Source organism: Lepidochelys olivacea (genome assembly GCF_965140295.1).
Source record: "Lepidochelys olivacea isolate rLepOli2 genome assembly, chromosome: 3".
NCBI lineage: Eukaryota > Metazoa > Chordata > Testudines > Cheloniidae > Lepidochelys > Lepidochelys olivacea.
This window is the reverse complement of record NC_140413.1, coordinates 33,497,927-33,512,538: the sequence shown is the minus strand read 5'-3', so window position 1 is coordinate 33,512,538 and position 14,612 is coordinate 33,497,927. Positions and strand designations below refer to the sequence as shown.

Genomic DNA, 14,612 nt, shown 5'->3' with positions numbered 1-14,612 from the left:
AAACCCTCCTGTTGACAACATCTTCGCAGCCATGCTTTCATTTCTACGATTCATCTGTCCCTGCTTAGGCCCTTACCCTCAACCAGAAAGATGTACAAGAAAATAAAAATGTCATACTGGATCAGACCAACGGTCCATCAAGCCCAATATCCTGTCTTCCGACAGTGGCCAGTGCCAGATGCTTCAGAGGGAATGAACAGAACAGGACAATTACCAAGTGCAATTACCAGGGCAAATCCCCTCTTGTCCAGACCCAGCTTCTGGCAATCAGAGGTTTAGGGACACCCATAGCAGGGAGTTACATCCCTGACCATCTTGTCTAATAGCCATTGATGACCCTATCAACCATGAACTTACCTAATTATTTTTTTCAACTCAATATACTTTTGTTTTTCACAACGTCCCCTGGCAATGAGTTGCACAGGTTGGCTATGTTTTGTGTGCAAAAGTACTTCCTTATGTTTGTTTTAAACCTGCTGCCTATTAATTTCATCGGGTGACCCCTCATTCTTGTGTTACGTGAAGGGGAAAATAACACTTCCTAGTTCACTTTCTCCACATCACTCGTGATATATAGAGCTTTATCATATCAGCCTTAGCCGTCTCTTTTCTAAACTGAACAGTCCCAGTCTTTTTAATCTGTCCTCCCATGGAAGCTCTTCCATACCCTTAATCATTTTTCTTCCCCTTCTCTGTGCTTTTTCCAATTCTAAATATATCTTCTTTGAGATGGGGTGACCAGAACTGCACCTGGTATTAATCATATGGGTGTACCATGGGTTTATGTAGTGGCATTATGATATTTTCTGTCTTCTTATCTATCCCTTTCCTAATGATTCCTAACACAGTTAGCATTTTTGACTGCCGCTGCCCATTGAGCAGATGTTTTCAGAGAACTATCCACAATGACTCCAAGATCTTTCTTGAGTTATAACAGCTAATTTAGACGGCATCAATTTATGGGTGTGCAGTTGGGATTATGTTTTCCAAAGTGCATTATTTTGCAGTTATCTATATTGAATTTCATCTTCCATTTTCTTTCCCACTCATCCAGTTTTCTGAGATCCCTTGGTCATGGACTTAGCTATTTTGAGTAATTTTGTATCACCTGCAAACTTCACCACCTCACCGTTTACCCCTTTCTCGAGATCATTTATGAATATATTAAACAGCACTGGTCCCAGTAAAGATCCTTGGGGGACCACCTATTTATCTCTCTCCACTGTGAAAAACATTTATTCCTACCCTTTGTTTCCTGTCTTTTAACCAGTTAGTGATTGATGAGAGTATCTTCCCTCGTATGCTGTGAGTCTTCCCTTTGCTTAAGACCTTTTGGTGAGGAACCTTGTCTTTCTGAAAGTCCAAATACACTATATGACTGGTCTACCCTTGTCTACATGCTTGTTGACCTCCTCAAAGAATTCTAATAGGTTGGTAAGGCATGATTTCTCTTTACAAAAGCTGTGTTGACTCTTTCCCAACATATTGTGTTCATCTATGTCAGATAATTTTGTTCTCTACTATAGTTTCAACCAATTTGCCTGATGCTGAAGTTAGGCTTACTGGCCTGTAATTGACAGGATTGCCTCTGGATCCTTTTTAAAAAAATTGATGTTACATTAACTCTCCTGGAATCATCTGGTTCAGAAGCTCATTTAAGTGATAGGTTACACAGCACAGTTACTAGTTCTGCAATTTCATATTTGAGTTCCTTCAGAACTCTTGGGTGAATACCATCTGGTCCTGGTGACTTATTACTGTTTAATTTATCAATTTGTTCCAAAGTCTCCTCTGTTGAGACCTCAATCTGGGACAGTTACTCAGATTTGTCACCTAAAATGAATGGCTCAGGTGTGGGAATCTCCCTCACATTCTCTGCAGGGAAAACCGATGCAAAGAATGTGTTTAGCTTTTCCACAATAGCCTTGTCTTCCTTGAGTGTTCCTTTAGCACCTCAGTCATTCAGTGGCCCCACTGATTGTCTGGCAGGCTTCCTGCTACTGATGTACTTAAATTTTTTTTGCTTTTTAAAGTTGCTCTTCAAATTCTTTTTTGGCCTGCCTAATTATACTTTTACATTTGACTTCCGAGAGCTTATGTTCCTTTCTATTCCTCCGTAGGATCTGACTTCCTATTTTTAAAGGATATCTTTCTGCCTCTAACCACCTCTTTTGTTTTGCCGTGGTAGCAAGCCTCACACTCACTTTTTTTAATTTGGGGCATACATATCATTTAAGTCCCTATAATAGTGTTTTTAAAAGTTTCCATGTAGCTTGCAGGCATTTCACTCTTGTGACAGTTCCTTTTATTTTCCGTTTAGCTAGCATCAGTTCCGTGTAGTTCCCTTTTTTGAAGCTAACTGGTACTGTGGTGGGTTTCTTTTGTATTTTCTCCCCTACATGGATGTTAAATTTAATCACATTGCACTTACTATTACCGAGTGGTTCAGCTGTATTCACCTCTTGGACCAGATCCTGTGTGCCAGGTTCATATCTGGCAGTATCATTAGTGCCCACATGGATGAGGAATATTGGCTAGTGGTCAGAGGATGCATGCCTTGGTAAACTTTCTTTAATATCTGGGAGGTGGGCCTCAGACAGGCAACACACCTCCTGGGACATGATGCCTACACCCCCCCTCAGAAAGGAGTCACCAACAACCACCTTCCTACATCCTCTCTTCTTTCCTGCCCCACAGCTCCTGGGCTCCCAGTGAGCTGGCCCCCCTCCACTCTGTGTTCCCCACAGGGAGCAGAGGAAGCCGCTTGGGGCTTCTCAGCTGCCCCCTCCCCCTTCTCCTGTCCTGAAATTGACAAGAGAGCGGGAGGAAGGCTGTAGTGTAGACACTGACATAATTAGGTCAAAATAAGCTGCCTTACTAACTGTGTAGTGTAGACCAGCCCTCAGACATCTCTAATCACTGGTCTATTTATTAAAAAAATTGCACTGCTCTCTCTTCAAAGAGCCCTGCTAGAATTAGTTGCTAATTCACCCAACTGCAGGGCACCTTAGCTCAGACAGTCAGCAGCCAAGCCTAGATATCAAACACAGCAAATGAGTAAACCAGCCCAGTCCTACCAAACTTGATGGCAAGTTCCCAGCACAGAAAAGTGCTTCACAGTTAATCAAGACAGAAATACCTCAGAGAGCCTCCCAAGCTGGCAACTCCCTTAGCCTTCCAGCTGCCTTCATCTCACCTACACCTCTAGAAGAGAGAACAGTAAATGTTGATACCCTATTTTATAGACTGATGCATTGAGATAAAGAAAATATAAGTCACTTGCCCAATGCCACACCACAAGTCAGTGGCAGAACTGTGTTAAGATTTCAGGAGTTCCTGGTTTCTTGCCCATATTCAGTTCATTAGACAAAACTGCTGCATTTCTTTAGAATCATAATTCGAGCCATGTGAAAGTGTTGAAAGTGTTTTTGTGAATTTTGATTCAGAATGCTCCCTTTTTCATTTTCAGGTGATTCCATACCATTGTAATTTGCTTTTCTGCTAAAAATGGGAACAGTGGTTATTATTCACTGCAAAGCATGCAAAAATCTGTAAGGGCAAATTGTTAAGCAGAAGTGAGGTACTGGGCATCTTGATGTTTTTCTTGTGTGTGATATTTAAGGTTAGAGAGTGTCAGAAACAGACAGACAGACTGTGTTTAATATGCTTCCCGAAACTTAACTCAGTATGGGCTCTTGCACATAGTGCTTCAACCATTAGTGGACACCTTCAGTATGAGGTGCTGTATTAGCCACACAGCTCAGCAAACGTGAGAGTCCAGTAAATTGAGTCCCATCATTGTTGCCAATTTGCCATTAAGGAAGAGGGATGTGGAATGTATATGAATTTAGACTGGAAGAGAGAACAAGAAATAAGCCTCATACAGCAACAAACACTAGCGGCAAGAACAAAAGAATGCGATTTTAGATGAGAAGGTATATGACCCATCCTACACAAAGACATCATAAGTGGTACTAGAATAGCTGGCCTGTTCCCCACTGGGATCCCATAGTGTTCCCAGAACATTACTGATTCTTATGAGGTCAGCATACAGACACTCACGGATGATAATATTGATGTATAAAGAGTCAAGCAGAAGGGTTAGACAGAACATCTGGCCTTGTCTCTAACTAGAATCCCTTGTATTTGGTGTAACCACAAGTACTGTATCTGACCTGTACACCCATCAAAAGTCTTACACTGAGTATCTGCCATGTTTGGGGGAGGGGTGTGCTCTCTATCGATTTTAGAGGAATTTATGGCTTCCGTTACCATACTATCTGAGCACCTCACAATATTTAAGATATTTATCCTCCCAGCACGCCTATGAAGCAGGGAAGTGCTGTTATCCCCATTTTACAGAGGAGGAACTGAGGCACAGAGAGATTAAGTGACTTACCCAAGGTCCCACAGGAAGTTTGTAGCAGAAGAGGGACTTGAACTCAGTCTCCTAAATCCCAGGCTAGCATCCACTCGGCCACCCTTCCTCACTACTTCTTCCTTTCTTGTTTCTCTCTCTTTTCCCCTTTCCCTAACTGGGTATTTTTCCTCCTGGGTGGCCACCCTGAAAATACAGAGAAGACAATCATGTTTGCCTCATTTTCTTGCTGAATGGGGAATGTAGAACTGCAAACTGCTCTTTGTCCAAGGTTGTTTCCAACAGACTTCACTGACACTGTTGGAGGGGGGAGGGGAGAGAACAGCATTGTTTGAAAACAGATTATTCACCGATAATCTTTAATTCCAAGTGAATCTTAACCTGATCATTGCCTTTAGTGTTCCTCTTGGCTCAGAATGACAAGTCATCCCAATCTGGTTCGTTTCTTGATGGTCCTTTTTTATTAAATGCACCTGCATTGAAAAATGGCCATCCTGCTTGTAAAATATATTAATTACCTTACTGGAGTAATTGTGTGTGCTTCCTGTGGTGAGAATTGGCAGCAGTTGAAAAAAATTGTACTGTGACTGGCGGGAACTGGAGCTGAAATAAAGATAGGGAGCACGTGTGGCAGCAGCTGGAGATAAGACGCATTGCTCGGAAACAAGGGAAATAGAAGCAATATAGTAGAAGCAGTCACAGCACTTAACTGAGTCAGTAGTGGCAGAAAGAAAGCTTTGTTAAAAACATGGACATAACTTTTAAATAGAAAAACAACCTTCAGTGCATCAAATGGACAAAGGGGTAGAAACCGTTCAGAGCTGAGATTTTCACCTAAGTAAATACTCTTCAGTATGCTGTGTGATAGCTTTGTGATTAAGGCAACAGAACTAGAAAAGTGCTTGAGAACATCAAGTTGGATTATTCCAGATCTTCCTTAGTTAAGTGGAGTGATTCTTTAATTTTACAGGTAAATAAAGACATGGGCTTTATAATCATTCACTGCACCTTTAATGGGAGTTATTAAAAAAAACTACTTATACATAGTGTAATATTGGGAGAACTTCAAAAGTTGTAGGCAGGTTTCTCAGTTTCAGTAAGCTTCCAAAAGTTCTCCATGTTTATTAAAGTATCTGAGTTTCTTTGGACAAGCAATGGATTACGAAATCTCATGAAACAGATATTCTTATGTGGCTTTCAGTACTTCCTGCTTCCAGCTAGGTTGGATGTACTATGATAATTATTTTTCTAATGGTATGATGTTTTTATTTCAACTTACAGGTCCAAGTGGACATGCCTGTGGAGTAAGGAAGATCTCAGAAAACTGTCATGCTCAGAGTTTTCACAAGAGTTTGAGAGTCAGCTGTCCCAAACGTGAGACCAGATTTCCAGCCTGCATCAACCCTTCTCTTATTTTTTCTCACTCTGGTGCATGCACTCTTTTGTGCAAAAGTACATTTGTCTAGACCATTTTGTTCATTTACCCTTGCAAATGGGCATTTTTGGTTCAAATATGCTAGTCTGGAGATGAAGGAAACTACCGTGCAGTCAGAGAGGGGGACTGAATAATCTAACAATTTTTTTCCATGTTCTAATTTCTGTAATTCAATATATAGGCAAAATTAGAGGCCACTTTTTTGAAAAATTGGCCCTTTGTATGCACCATTGCAGTTAGTTTGGCAGTTTTGAACTGGAGTCATCAGCCATATCTTGAAAGGATAAATGCGATCTCCTGCAGCATAAGATGTTTGCAATAGGGCTGTCAAGCAATTAAAAAAATAATTGCAATTAATCACACTGTTAATAATAGAATGCCATTTATTTAAATATTTTTGGATGTTTTCTACATTTTCAAATATATTTATTTCAGTTACAACACGAGTACAGTGCTCACTCTATATTTATTTTTAATTACAAATATTTGTGCTGTAAAAAAACAAAAAAAGTATTTTTAATTCACTTCATACAAGTACTGTAATGCAATCTATTTAGCTTACAAATGTAGAATTATGTACAAAAAACTGCATTCAAATATAAAACAATGTAAACTTTAGAGCCTACAAGTCCACTCAGTCCTACTTATTGTTCAGCCAGTCACTCTGACAAACAAGTTTGTTTACATTTGCGGGAGATAATGCTGCCCGCATCTAGTTTACAATGTCACCTGAAAGTGAGAACAGGTGTTCACATGGCATTGTTGTAGTTGGCGTAGCAAGATATTTACATGCCAGATTTGCTAAAGATTCATATGTCCCTTCATACTTCAACCATCATTCCAGAGGACATGTGTCCATGCTGATGACAGGTTCTGCTTGATAACGATCCAAAGCAGTGCAGACCGTTCACTTTAATCATCTGAGTCAGATGCCACCAGCAGAAGGTTGATTTTCTTTTATGGTGGTTCAGTTCTGTAGTTTCCGCATTGGAGTGTTGCTCTTTAAAGACTTCCGAAAGCATGCTCCACACCTCATCCCTCTCAGATTTTGGAAGGCACTTCAGATTCTTAAACCTTGGATCGAGTGCTGCAGCTATCTTTAGAAATCTCACATTGGTACCTTCTCTGCATTTTGTCAAATCTGCAGTGTAACTGTTCTTAAAACGAACAACATGTGCTGGGTCATCATCTGAGACTGCTATAACATGAAATATATGGCAGAATGCACATAAAACAGAGCAGGAGATATACTATTCTCCCCCTAAGGAGCTCAGTCAAATTTAATTAACCCATTATTATTTTAATGAGTGTCATCAGCATGGAAGCATGTCCTCTTGAATGCTGGCTGAAGCATGAAGTAGCATACAAATGTTTAGCATATCTGGCATATAAATACCTTGCAATATCAGCTGCAAAGGTGCCACGAGAACACCTGTTCTCACTTTCAGGTGACATTGTAAATAAGAAACCAGCAGCATTATTTCCCGTAAATGTAAACAATCTTGTTTGTCTTAGCGATTGGCTGAACAAGAAGTAGGACTGAATGGACTTGTAGGCTCTAAAGTTTTTCATTTTTTTTTGAGTGCAATTAGGTAATTAAAAAATTCTACATTGTAAGTTGTGCTTTAACAATAAAGAGATTGCATTACAGTAATTGTGTGAGGTGAATTGAAAAATACTATTTCTTTTATCATTTTTACAGTGCAAATATCTGTAATAAAAATAATATAAAATGAGCACTGTATACTTTGTATTCTGTGTTGAAATTGAAATCAATATTTAATAAATGTCAATTGGTATTTATTGTTTAACAGTGCAATTGAAACTGCAATTAATCTTGATTAATTTTTTTAATTGTGATTATTTTTTGAGTTAATCACATGAGTTAACTGCGATTAATCGACAGCCCTAGTTTGCAATGATTACTTTCCCCATCTGTGCCACAAATAAAGAATAACAATGCATATTTTTGAGCCTGACAATGTATTTGGCATCATGCGGTACACAAAAATACAATCCCAATCATCACTGGTAGTGATACACAAACACACACATGCACACGCTGGTTCCCCACGACTTCCTCACTACTGAATCTCTCCAATAGCCTCACAATTATGTCCTTGCTTACTTATGTGACCTAGTTTTCCTCTTTTCCATTTGTCCTGCTCTACCTACACCACTCCACCAATGATCACAATTACAGCTTTTTTCTGTTTCGTTCACAACCATTTCTATTCATTTTTGCACACCAATCTTTGCACATGAATTATCCTTCCAGACCTGGTGTGCAAAGCCACTACTCTCTTGTTTAAATTCTCTACCTCTATCAGGTAGCCAACAAAAAGAGAATTCACAAAGTGATGTATTATGTCATTCTATTTGTATTCTTTTGTTATATATTAAAAGACAAAAGTACTCCTCCATGATGCTCACTTGTTTTTGCCAGGTATTGTTTTTGTTGTAACATCTTTCTATCCCACAGTCCTATTTCTGTCATTCTGTTGCATCATCAGCAATGTCTATGGTCTTCTTCCTCTTCCTGCTCCTCCTCCTCCTCCACTCCCCAGTTTCGCCTGAAGTCTGAGCTTGAGTTTGGGAAAACTGGGAGCTACAGCAGTGCTGCTCATCCACAAACTGCTGTCAAGCAAACACCTATTTTGTTTTGGTTACTCTGTATCGCATGGCTGTTTTAATGAGATGTTACAGAGCAGCTGGTGCTCTGATGCTAGCAGTTAATTTGTGGTGCTCTTGCTTAGGATGGGATTTGCAAAAGTGCGTCGTATTGACATCAAAGCATTGACTTCAATGGGATCAGAGTTAGACCTGTGTGTGAATGCTTTTGAAGGTCCCATCTCTAGGGCTGCGGTCACTACTTGATCCCAAGTGCTGGTGCACGGGAGGTACCTTTTCTTACCTCCCCCCCACCCAACAAAATATCCCCATTAGGCACAAGATTTGCTGCTTGCATTCCACTTGCAATCTTTTTGCACATTCTTTTGAAGATGAGCTGAGGCTGTTACCAGCACTTTCCCCTGACTATCACAAATACAAAGAGCAAGTTGCATCATGAAAACCCTTTGAGATTTTATCTCAAAATGTGTTCAGTGTGGTGGCAAAAATCAGAACAAGAGGGACAAACATAGCCCAAATGTGTAGATAATAAGACAAAGAATTTTACTTCTTAACCTCTTACAGGACAATTTAATTTTCCGGGTGAAATCCTGGCTTCATTGAAGTCAATGACAAAATTCCCATTGATTTCAATAGTGCCAAGATTCCACCCTCACTAATTAATACCCAAATTGTCTTCTCTGATTGTGGTGTGCCATAATTAATACAAAGATGTCTTTTCAATCTATTTGAGCATAAGCTTTGGTGAGCTAGAGCTCACTTCATCGGATGCATTCAGTGGAAAATACAGTGGGGAGATTTATATACACAGAGAACATGAAACAATGGGTGTTACCATTCTCTGTGTATATAAATCTCCCCACTGTATTTTCCACTGGATGCATCCGATGAAGTGAGCTCTAGCTCACCAAAGCTTATGCTCAAATAAATTTGTTAGTCTCTAAGGTGCCACAAGTACTCCTTTTCTTTTTGCGGATACAGACTAACACGGCTGCTACTCTGAAACTTTTCCATCTATGATTGCCAGTATAATAAGAGCTTGAGCTCTGCTCATGCTTTGAGCTCTGGGGGTCACTGGTTCAGTCCTCAGTGGGTCAGCCATGTTTGTGGGGTCATCACACTACACAATACAAATAATAAGATGGACACTAACATTTTGTTTCTTTGGCCATTTATGTGCACGTACTGTCTTAATCTGAGTGAGGTTTATGTTCGAATGTACATTGTGTTCATTTGAAATAGTCCTCTAAAGTTGAGACTGTAATAAATGAGATGAACCGAAAAATGCAACAGTTAAAGCCAGTCACAGGACTCTCTTCATATGAAACATAAATGCAGCAGAAATTCAGATGTGAAAGTTATTACTTGAATTTTTACCAAATAATATCACACACACTGGCAAAAAACATGAAAACCTGGGGTTCTTTCAGTTGGAACAGAGAGGGACAGAATGTTCGGCTTCTATGGGCACATTGACAGAGGAGACAGAAGATCACGATCTGAATACAGTTTTGTACAAGTCTTTCCCAATCACAGTATACAACTCCCAGAACATATTGAATCGGAATCCTCATGGCTAATTCCCATTCCCTATTCGCTCAGTTACTCCTATCACAAGGGTTGCAAAATATCCTTTGGCATGGATACTCTAAATAGCCACAGTTACTTCATCTTCCATCAAGCAGCAATCCTACATGTAGCCATATGAGCCCCATTTCTGTAAACATTGTCCAGTTTCCCAAGCAAAACAGCAATCTCTTAGCAATGAAGCTTTCTGTGCTTTGTCCCCGGACAAAGATACACACATTTCCTCAACTTCCAATCAAGTAACAGCATGTTCCAGTACCATAGTAACGCAGGTGCACTCTGCTCTGCACTTCACCCAAGTTAAATCAGGCAGAGGCTTTACAAAACTATATGCTGTCAACAAGGCAGTGGGTAAACCCCGCAGGTGATTTCTATTGAGAAATTGCTTAAAATCAAGATTTAGAGTGAAAGTAAGGGCAAGGGGAAAAAACAAAACAAAAGGCAACCTGTCCTCCAGAACCAATTAACTAACAAACCATTAATTGAATTACAGATAACAACTAAAGTGAACTAAGTGTTACAAGATTACCTATGACTTCAACAGAAGTTCTTTCATGTAATTCATTCACAGCTTCTGTGATCACAGCAACCTGCAGTAATTATTTTTTATTGTAATGAATACACGTGGTAGAGACAACAAGCATGATTACTGGGAAGTTCTAGGACTAACACCTTCTTTTAGAAGATTTACCTTACTAGGGGTAATTAGGTGCCTTACCTTATCTGTGGGCCAGTCAAGAGTAAGCAACATAAATGAACAGATAGGCACACACACAAAAAAACCCTTATGTTAAAAGAACTTTATTAAGGTTGCAAAATCAAGCACTCGAGTTAGGAGATGCCAGAATTAAGGTTGCCTGCTGTGTATACCATTACATAATTGCACACATAATCTGACTAGAGCAGAACTTTTGTTTCTGAGAGCCTAAATCCAGTTCTCATCCCTGATTGAAGGGATACTGTCATCTTGAATATTCAAAACTGACCTACATTTAAAAGGTTTCAGAGTAACAGCCGTGTTAGTCTGTATTCTCAAAAAGAAAAGGAGTACTTGTGGCACCTTAGAGACTAAAATTTATTTGAGCATGAGCTTTCGTGAGCTACAGCTGAATGCATCCGATGAAGTGAGCTGTAGCTCACGAAAGCTTATGCTCAAATAAATTAGTTAGTCTCTAAGGTGCCACAAGTACTCCTTTTCTTTCTACATTTAAAAAAAACCCAGTTTATGATTGAGCACCTTTTAACTAGTTTTAAAAATGCTTTACATGCTTTATCACAAGCGCTGGGGTCTTTTGCTCTTTATCTGATGTTTAGTATGATCCTACTAAACATATTGAGTCCCGCATCCTCTCTCTCCTCTCTTCACACCTGTTTCCCCTCCCCCTCCCCCATGCCTGCCATGCTACCTAGTGACTTTTCTGTTCCATTTTAAGCTGTGGTGTTGCTGTTCCTGCTAAACAACCTCTTTCAAAGTCTGGGGAACAGCATGCACATCAGCCCCCAGAGAGAGAGAGAGAGGGTGCATCATGCTATTGTATGAGACAGGAAGTGCTAACTTTCTAGAAAACAATGAAAGTGACTATAAATGTGTAAATTAAACCAAGGGAAAATAATGGAGATTTTTTTTCATTTAATCTATTTCAACTTCTATTAATAATAGAAGGAATAATATTTTCAGATGGAAGTGTAATTTTGGAGGTGATGGTGTCTTTTTAACATATACAAGTCATTGAAGAAAACAACTGTATTCTCGCATCATTCTTTTCTTGTTTCTAAATGCACCTTTACTCTACATATTTAAGATATATAACAACCCACAAGGGGGATGAAATCAGATTACATACTGTATGCATAAACCAGAAAAAGTACTGATTAGAGAGAGAAAAGAATGTTTGATCAGATTGAAAAATGTACAATGAAACTGCAGAGATCTGAATTTTTAAAGGCTTATTACCATACTGCTGTGCTCAGGGATATGAATACGCATCAGTATACATTTTAATTAAAGCATAAAGTTTTAAAACTAAATTCTACTGAGTTTTTACTCAGCATACCCGGAGGCTTCCCTCCCTTTTGAAAAAAAAAAAAGTGATTTTATTGGCCTGGATTTTTTTTTTTTTGCTAGATATTGCAAATGGCAATGTTTTAAAGCTTCTCCAAATCAGAAACATCTTCTCAGATTTATATCATGTGTATGAATGTTTGAAATAATTGTTTGAGTCATTGTAACCCTACTTGATTGTTTCTAGTAAAATTAAAACCTAAGATTTAATTTAGAACCTAATAGTTGAAAAAAACCTCAAAGTCTAAATAGGCTTCAATTTAAGGACACAATTTTATTGCAAAATATATGGCCATGTGGAAACCTCTATTTGCACGTGCCAATGAGTATTTTTGGCACACTTTGTTCTATGTACATACGCACAAACTGCCAGTGCATTTTGAGTACCTATACGTGAAGACATAACCATAATCATGATAATTCAACATCCTTCTACCAATTCTTGCTCAGAACTTGTGTGGAAGTGGCTTTCAACTGCAAGTAATTGAAATCATTATTAAGACCCTGTCTTTTAACTCCAAAGTTGCTGACTCAAGAAACTTCTGGATATCTGATTCTGAGGCATTTATTTGGTTATCACTGTTCCCAGATTTCCAAGATCCTTTACAATATTTCCTTTCTTATTTATTAAGGTAAGCAGTATTGTGAAATGGACAGAGCAAGTGACAGGATATCCAAAGAGTGTTGTTTCTGAGTCGACTATTCACTCACTGTTTGACTTCAGAAAAATAATCATACCAACCATCTGGAGGGTTTAAGATTCTTGTTAAAAGGAGCTACACAATTTCAAAGTATTACAATTACTTCTTGTTGATTTTTATCCAAATTTTGTTTTCAACAGGATCAAGTTTATTTTCTTGACTTTTTAAAAAACATTGCTACTTTAAAGAATCATTTTATTATTGTCCTAATTACATATAGTCTCAAGCAGTGATCAGGGTAACAGTCTAGAACTTCCAAAGACTTGGGGAGGTACTTAGCTTTCAGCATGTGAATAGTCCCAAATTTAAGCATGTGCTTAAATCATTGCAGAATTGCACCCTAAGATTTCAAATCACAAATACATTCCCAGTTAGGCTGTAATAAACCACTTGCACCAGGGATGTGCATTCGCACAGTGGGAAGGAGAAAGAGATTGAGTAATCCATTCATTCATTTTCCCATTTAAACAGATTCTCATAACCAAAATTGAGCCAGGTGACAGCACCATTTGAAGTTTGCTCTAAGATTCCTGGTGGAAGTGTTCACACAGGCCTCTTGAAAACTCTGTGATTTCCTTTCTTCTGTCTACAGAAGTTTCAAAAATCTAAACAGGGATCATGAATAATAAAATGTGACAGAGCCAACCAATCACATTTCCACGAATAACAAATTGAGAATAGTTGGAGACATAGCCAAACTGAAGTTTGTGACAACCCAAAGGTTGAAAAAATGTTTACGGAAAGTATACTTTGAACAGTTTTGAAGAATGAACAAATTAGTCTGTTCAGGGATTCTTCCCAAGAAGGCAAAAAGGGCAATAATGCTTTACCCAGTTGTAGTGAAAAGCTTTTTGAAGGATTTGGAAGTATCTTCTCTCTTTTTTTCTCTCTCTTTTCCCCTAAGTTTGCTCCATTTTAAAAGCAAATAAACAAATTATTAAATAAGTATTGCTTATGTATGTATAAATCCAAAGGATAAGCCATTTTTTTCCAGGTAGTAATCAGTGCAGGGGTGCACTCCTTCAGAAACAAAGACATCATTCTATTCTTCACCTTGAGTGTAGAAAAAAGGGCCTGATCCAAAATGCACTGAAGTTAATGCCGGGAGTCCCCTTCACTTCAATTGGCTTTGAGGTCTTGGGAACCATAAACAGGGATGTGAGCAAAATAATCCAGCACATCGGGGCAGTGCCCTCAAGAGTAGAAAATATGCCATCAATCTCAGTGTGTTGAATGCCCTGTTGCTTAAATTTTGTTCTCACTGAAGAAAGTGCATCCTGCCAGGACTCATCTTTTGTTCACAGCTTCATAATTGGCACCAATTAGTTGTGAGAACATTCTAAAGTTGTATTCTTGATTGCATCGAGTGAGACTGGACAATTGCTACTGCTGAGTTCTTGGAGCTCATTTTTCAGCATTTTGTCTCAGTATTCTATGGGGGAAAATAAAATCCAAATCTGAGTCAAGTTCATTCATAACAACAAACATAATGCTAAAAACACCCTAGGAATCCGAGGGGAAAGTCAGAAAAACAAATAGATAAAGCAAGAGTGAGAATAATCATTTTTAAAGCTTAGAAATGATTATTTTGCTAACTGTGATTTTTGCTCAAATAGAAGACTAACTCCTTAGCTGGTGTAAATTGGTCTAGCTCCATGGAAATGAGGGGTATGCCAATTTACAGTAACTTAGCATCTGGCCCATTAAATGATTGCTTCTAATAGCATTAGAGGGGTGATCTGCAGCTAAACTGGAAAGAGTCAAAGGGTAAAATTGATTTATTAATCATTATTGTTTTTAATAACAGCATAGCTTTTA

The 14,612-nt window shown here is 38.7% G+C and overlaps 1 long non-coding RNA gene across 2 annotated transcripts in view; it reads left to right on the top strand.

The window, feature by feature from the left end:
* Positions 1–6,188, top strand: part of LOC311517462 — a 70,132-nt gene extending 63,944 nt beyond the window's left edge. For both annotated transcript variants that reach the window (XR_014710705.1, XR_014710706.1), the window contains exon 5: positions 5,660–6,188. This is a non-coding gene — a long non-coding RNA (uncharacterized lncRNA). The remainder of the gene's footprint in view (positions 1–5,659) is intronic.
* The last annotated feature ends 8,424 nt before the right edge of the window (positions 6,189–14,612 follow it).